This window comes from Pinus tabuliformis, chromosome 8 (assembly GCF_031772625.1).
Source record: "Pinus tabuliformis cultivar Carrire ecotype Pingquan chromosome 8, CPIR1, whole genome shotgun sequence".
In the NCBI taxonomy this organism is placed as follows: Eukaryota; Viridiplantae; Streptophyta; class Pinopsida; order Pinales; family Pinaceae; genus Pinus; species Pinus tabuliformis.
In genome coordinates, this window is record NC_142294.1 from 262231956 (window position 1) to 262237915 (window position 5960).

Genomic DNA, 5960 nt, shown 5'->3' on the forward strand with positions numbered 1-5960 from the left:
AATGAATCAGGTCCCCAACGACGATCCTCATGATTGTTGTTATCCATTAAATTCTGTATGAACACATCAATCCTATGCTCCTCTAGAATATCTTTTACCCTTATATTCAATTTTTGGAAGTCCTCAATGTGCTCCACCATTGAACCCTTTTGTTCAAGATTTATCAATTGGCTAAAAAAGGTGTTGCTTTTTGTATCCTTATAATATGCTATCATTTCTTTCATAAAAATTGCCCAAGTGACAATTTGTTTTCGAGAGAAAAGTCATCGATACCATAAAACCTGATTGGGTTCCAAATATAAAGTTTCAATGCGTACCTTTTGTGTGTTTTGCACATTATGGAGATCAAAATATTGCTTAATCTATAATATCCATGTTATGGGATCCCTGCCATCAAACTTTCTCATATCAATATTTGTAGCATGGTTGGTCTTCAATCCAACATTAGAGTCTATGAAATCATGATTAATATTTCTTTTGTTCTCATCATGCTTTTCCTTTACTACCCTTTCACCATTAGTAAGCATTTCTTGTAGCAACTTTGTCAAATCTATCTTCAAATCTTCCATGTTGCCTTTAAGTTTTGCTTCTATACCATCCATATTAGCTTCCATGTTATCCATTTAACTTCCACTCCTTCCGTATTAGCTTACATGACATTCATATTAGCTTCCATGCCTTTCATTAAACCATCTGTGTTAGCTTCTGTTCCTTTTTGTGAGAATGAAAATTGTTGCACTTGGTCTCATAATTTGGATATATCATGTTGCATTTCTTCCTCTTCTTCATGATTCATGGTAGAGATTTCAAGTTTCTTACTAGGTGTTTCCATATTCTTTCTTTGTGTGATAAATTAATGATAATTATGCCTCACTATGCTCTTTAAATAAATTCAAACTAATGTTTCAAACCAAACTTATGCAAATGTTTAAAAAACTACACACCTTTTTTTCACTTTGTAGGAGCTCGATATCAAATCTATTGTATCTCTAGAATTTCAGATCTCCAAGGTTTGAAATTGCATCTTGTGGTAGCCCTAAAAATTCTCTTTCAAACTCCACCAGTCTCATCAATATTGGAATCTTCAAGAATGAGTTACACCAAATCTCCCATGATGACCTCATTATATACTAGTTCAGTAGAGTAGATTTGTACAAATTTCCACGTGTCATTTTTTCGACCTTCGAACCTGAAAACAATACAAGGAAAACTACAGTCTATCCTCTTTCTACAACTTCTTACAGTATTTCAATCCGATGCTCAAAGAGAAAGTTATGACAATTTTCCCAAGGTCACATGTTTGGGATGTAATTCAGGAGCCTGCAAAAACCCTAACTTCCTTGGATCATATCTCTGAAAAGATAGTGAGAAAAAGTCATAAATTCAAACCCGAGGTTTACCAAGATTTTGTCTCAAATGGGTATTAATTTCCGCTTCTAAACTGCTGTAGAAAAAATTTATGACAAAAAATTCGTGATGACTTGTTTGGAGCGACAAAACCCTAGAATCTAAACCTCTCATACCAAATATTATGCAACCAGCTCACAAAATAGAAGAAAAGATAGATCAACGACTTCAAAAGTAGCCTCTTCGAGGGGGTAACCTCCTTTACATTACAAATGAAAAATTCTTGGATGATACAAATGAAAAGACCTCCTTACTATATATAGGAGTCTAAGGTGTCACAATATAATCAGAGCTGACATAACAATAATAATGTAAGGGCACAACAATAACAATAGTGGGCTTCTATGAGGCACAATAGTAACAATATGGGGACAACATGGGCCCAACAATAACAATAAGGGATACAATGACAATACTAATAAGGGAATACACTAGTACTATAGGAACCTACCATGTTGACATAGTGGTAACCATGCATATGAATCATGGCATATGTGATTCTTGGCCTTGATAAGGATTTGTAGCACAAGTGTTCGTATGATACTCTGGCTTGAGCATGTAATGAAGAAAAATATTAAATTTATTGGATAATTATTAGAATTCAATAACAAAAATAAATAATTAAATTAAATTTCAAAAGTCAGTGTACAAGACCTCTTTATCTATGGGATAAGGGACTTGCTTGATCTCAAGGATTTGACTACTAAAGTCTAGATATGTGTACATACTCTACCACCTCTGGATTTCAACAATGAACCTATTACAATGAATCACATGTTAGTGATTAGGCCCCCTCAAGTTATATAAATATTGCTAAGGAACTCTTCATTTAAAAATAAAAGATGTTGACATAAAACCACTATGACACACATCCTAAAGAGAGATGGACCAACGGTAATTGTGTATACATGCACTCACAATACATAGATTTATATCCTCATTAGGGACAATGTCATAGATATGATTTCTTAATGGTGATGGAAAATGTGGTTCTTGGCTCTGATTGTAGTAGAAATATAAGAACTAATTTAACAAGGAAGAGTCATTGTCGTTTGCACCTACATTTGTTTCACTCTGATCTTAGTTTTCCTTTTGCTTTCTTATTAGAATGTCTTGATATTCATTGACTACTTCACTACCCTAGCCTCTAGGGATGAAAATTGAGGTCATCATAGAAAGGAATAGAATTATGAAAATTAAAATAGAAAAATTACTTCTTTTCATATTTTGTTCAATTGAAGAGTAAGGAAGCTTTTCATTGTAAGTGTATATTTTACTATTCATTCTTCTATGTAACATGACCAATTAGGAAAAAAATGAACATTAAAATTTTCCCCTTTGCATGAGAATTTCAAAAAAGAAACATTTTTGTCACATTGCTCTCATATGCATGTATCACCTATTTATTGACATGTATCACTTATTTATTGAAATGACATCTTACTGGCATTGGATTGTAGTGAATCCTCTTATTTCTTATGGAGGACAAACAATTCCATTTGAATCATCTCTCCATCTTCTTGACTCCACTTATAGATCTTCTTTTTACCTACTTGATTTTCTTCCATTTACTATTTACTTATTTCTTATGGAGGACAAACAATTCCATTTGAATCATCTCTCCATCTTCTTGACTCCACTTATAGATCTTCTTTTTACCTACTTGATTTTCTTGCATTTACTATTTATTTAATTTGCCTGGAATTATGAATAATACCAATATCTCCTCAACAATATGAACACACTATAGTGAGCCCTAGGAATCAAAATTGATAATGCTAATTAAATTCATTTTTATGAAAATTAAATAATATTCAATTTAAATACCTTTTTATATTGACAAAAAATTAATGTTATTTTTGTTTCTATTTTCTATATGGTATTTTTGTTTCTATTTTCTTTATATATATATTTATGATTCTTTTAGAAAAAAATGTAGATGTATGATTGGTTATTCCAATGATTTCTTAAAAAAAATACTCTATTTTCCTTGCTTTAAAAAATGCATTATAACTTCCTAAACGATTATATGATACTAATATTGACTCTAATATTGGTGAATTTTAGTCTAAAGGCATGGTGTGAATTGCCTAAACGATGATATGATACCTATATTGGTTTATATGGCTCTAATATTGGCGAATTAGTGTATATGTGTGTTTGTTCAAGTATATATGGAATTCTAGTCTCAAGGCATGATGCACAATTTGACACAGTATAAAATGCATTAATAACTTCCTAAACGATTATATGATACTAATATTGACTCTAATATGATACTAATATTGACTCTAATATTGGTGAATTTTAGTCTGAAGGCATGGTGTGAATTGCCTAAACGATGATATGATAACTATATTGGTTTATATGACTCTAATATTGGCCAATTAGTGTATATGTGTGTTTGTTCAAGTACGTATGGAATTCTAGTCTCAAGGCATGATGCACAATTTGACACAGTATAAAATGCAATGTGTGAAATAAATAAGAAATTTTAAATTATTTTTGGGTTTTTTTATATAAAAAAATTGTTTTAATTTGGTTAATATTAAAAAATAAAATATATAATAAAAAAATTGAATCGAAAATAAATAAGTATATTTTGAAGATATTTTTTGAATTGTTTTTAATGTTTTGAAGTAAAATTTTAATTTATTTTATTTAAATTGGTTTTTTTTACTATATAGATTCATTCCGATCACATCCAGAGAAATATTAACATGTGAAAAAATTCACTTAAAACTGAATAACCTTGTAATTGCTGCCCTCATCCGTCCCTTCATGAATGAGAACCACTCATTTCGCAGACTAGAGTGTTCGGGGACTTTGTCGTCCTCGGAGGCGACAGGCTTTATAGAGTGGGATTTTCTGTAGGGGCCTCCTCACGCCCTCTACCTACCGACGATCATCTCTTCCCTTACCTGCCCGCCCTTTACCTACCCAATATCCTCTACTTTAACAGTTGAACTAATATTTAAGAATCCAAAGTTCCTCCTTTCCTACGCTCTGTTCCTTCTGCAACGATTTTCCAGGCTTTTATCATATTTTCCGAGTCATGGTCTCCAACTGAATCACCAGAGAGTGAATGATTCGGGGGTTCACTGTGCGGACCGGCTTCGAGGTTCGACACGATTGGAGCTCCTTTCCCGCAAAATGCAGAACAGGGATTCCTTCTCTGTCCATGGCTGGAGATTGTTGGAAAATAGGAAGATATTGCAGTCATCCGCTCCCATCAGTCCGCCAGCGGATCGTCTGGAGGGATCAAGGGAGGTTCCCTATGTAGTTACCACGAAGTATGTCTTTATCTTAGCTATCATCATTTCGGCCTTCTTCTGCTCCCTCCTATGCGCCTTGGTGGTCAGTGCCCTCATCCGCTGTAGACTGCTCTGCAGACGATGGCGAGTGGTGTCCGGGCCATCACTCCATGAGGATGTCGAAAGAACTCAGACTGCCATCAAGAAAATAGATGTTAAAGCATTGCCGGTAACGATGTGCTACATGGACTCGCCCTTCGAAGGGAAGGATTGCCCCATTTGCTTGGCAGAATTCACGGATGGAGAAAAGGTGAGGGTATTACCAGAATGCTCTCACAGTTTCCATGTCGATTGCATAGACAAATGGCTGCTTTTGAATCCCTCTTGTCCTTCATGTCGACACTCCCTGCTTTGCATCTTGTTGAAGAAACCATCAGCCATTGCCCGGGCAGCGGCTGAGCCCGCCGAAAGGCCCAGGGTGCATGTTATTGAAGGTAATGAGAGTACTGAAACAAATGATGTTGTTCAGTCATTCAATATTTTGGGTGATGCGTCAACATTGGCAACTTCTTAATATCTGGATTCCTTTCAATCAATCGAAATGGAAACAGGCGATGCGGTTGAAGAGAGCAGAAGACCATGATTGGAAATATTACAGGGTTTTTTGGAAGGGTAATTAAGTGATTGGATGGAGTATTGAAACTAGATAAAGCGGGAGCCACAGCACTGTTATATGTGATTGGACAAATCGAGGCGTAGTCTATGTGTGTGTAAAATCGTTGTTAATGATAAGATTAATTAGCTTAAATTACGTAACATTTCACATGTATTTCAAAATTATTTGTCCAAACCCTTTTTTCATTTTTTAAACGAGGTAACTTTTAGCATGTATTTCAAAATTATTTGTCCAAACATTTTTATTTTTGACCTTTCCAGTTTGGCCATCCTCGGGAGAGAAGCGGAGAAATAAGGTAAAATAAATGATTCAAGCTATGATGATCGTTCCACGCAATAAGTTATAAATTGAATTGCCACTGATGTGTAAATTGGTCTGTCTAAAATTACAATTTTCACTAATAATATAATCGATTTGCAGTAGTTTTATTCGTGTTGTGTGTATATAGATTTATTTTAATTACTCATTTAACTTGACTTAACAGAATAATTTTTTAAAACTGTTTTAGATTTTAAAAAGTAAAATATAATATGTTATTTTTCATTGTTTAAATTGTATTTTGAATAGAATAAATAGAGTATATATAAGATTAAATAAATGTTTTGACCATAAAAATATAATTT

The 5960-nt window shown here is 33.6% G+C and overlaps 1 pseudogene; it reads left to right on the forward strand.

Annotated features, from left to right (window-relative positions):
* The first annotated feature begins 4334 nt into the window (after window positions 1-4334).
* LOC149235155 (putative E3 ubiquitin-protein ligase ATL44) lies at window positions 4335-5437 on the forward strand (annotated as a pseudogene).
* Window positions 5438-5960: the final 523 nt, after the last annotated feature.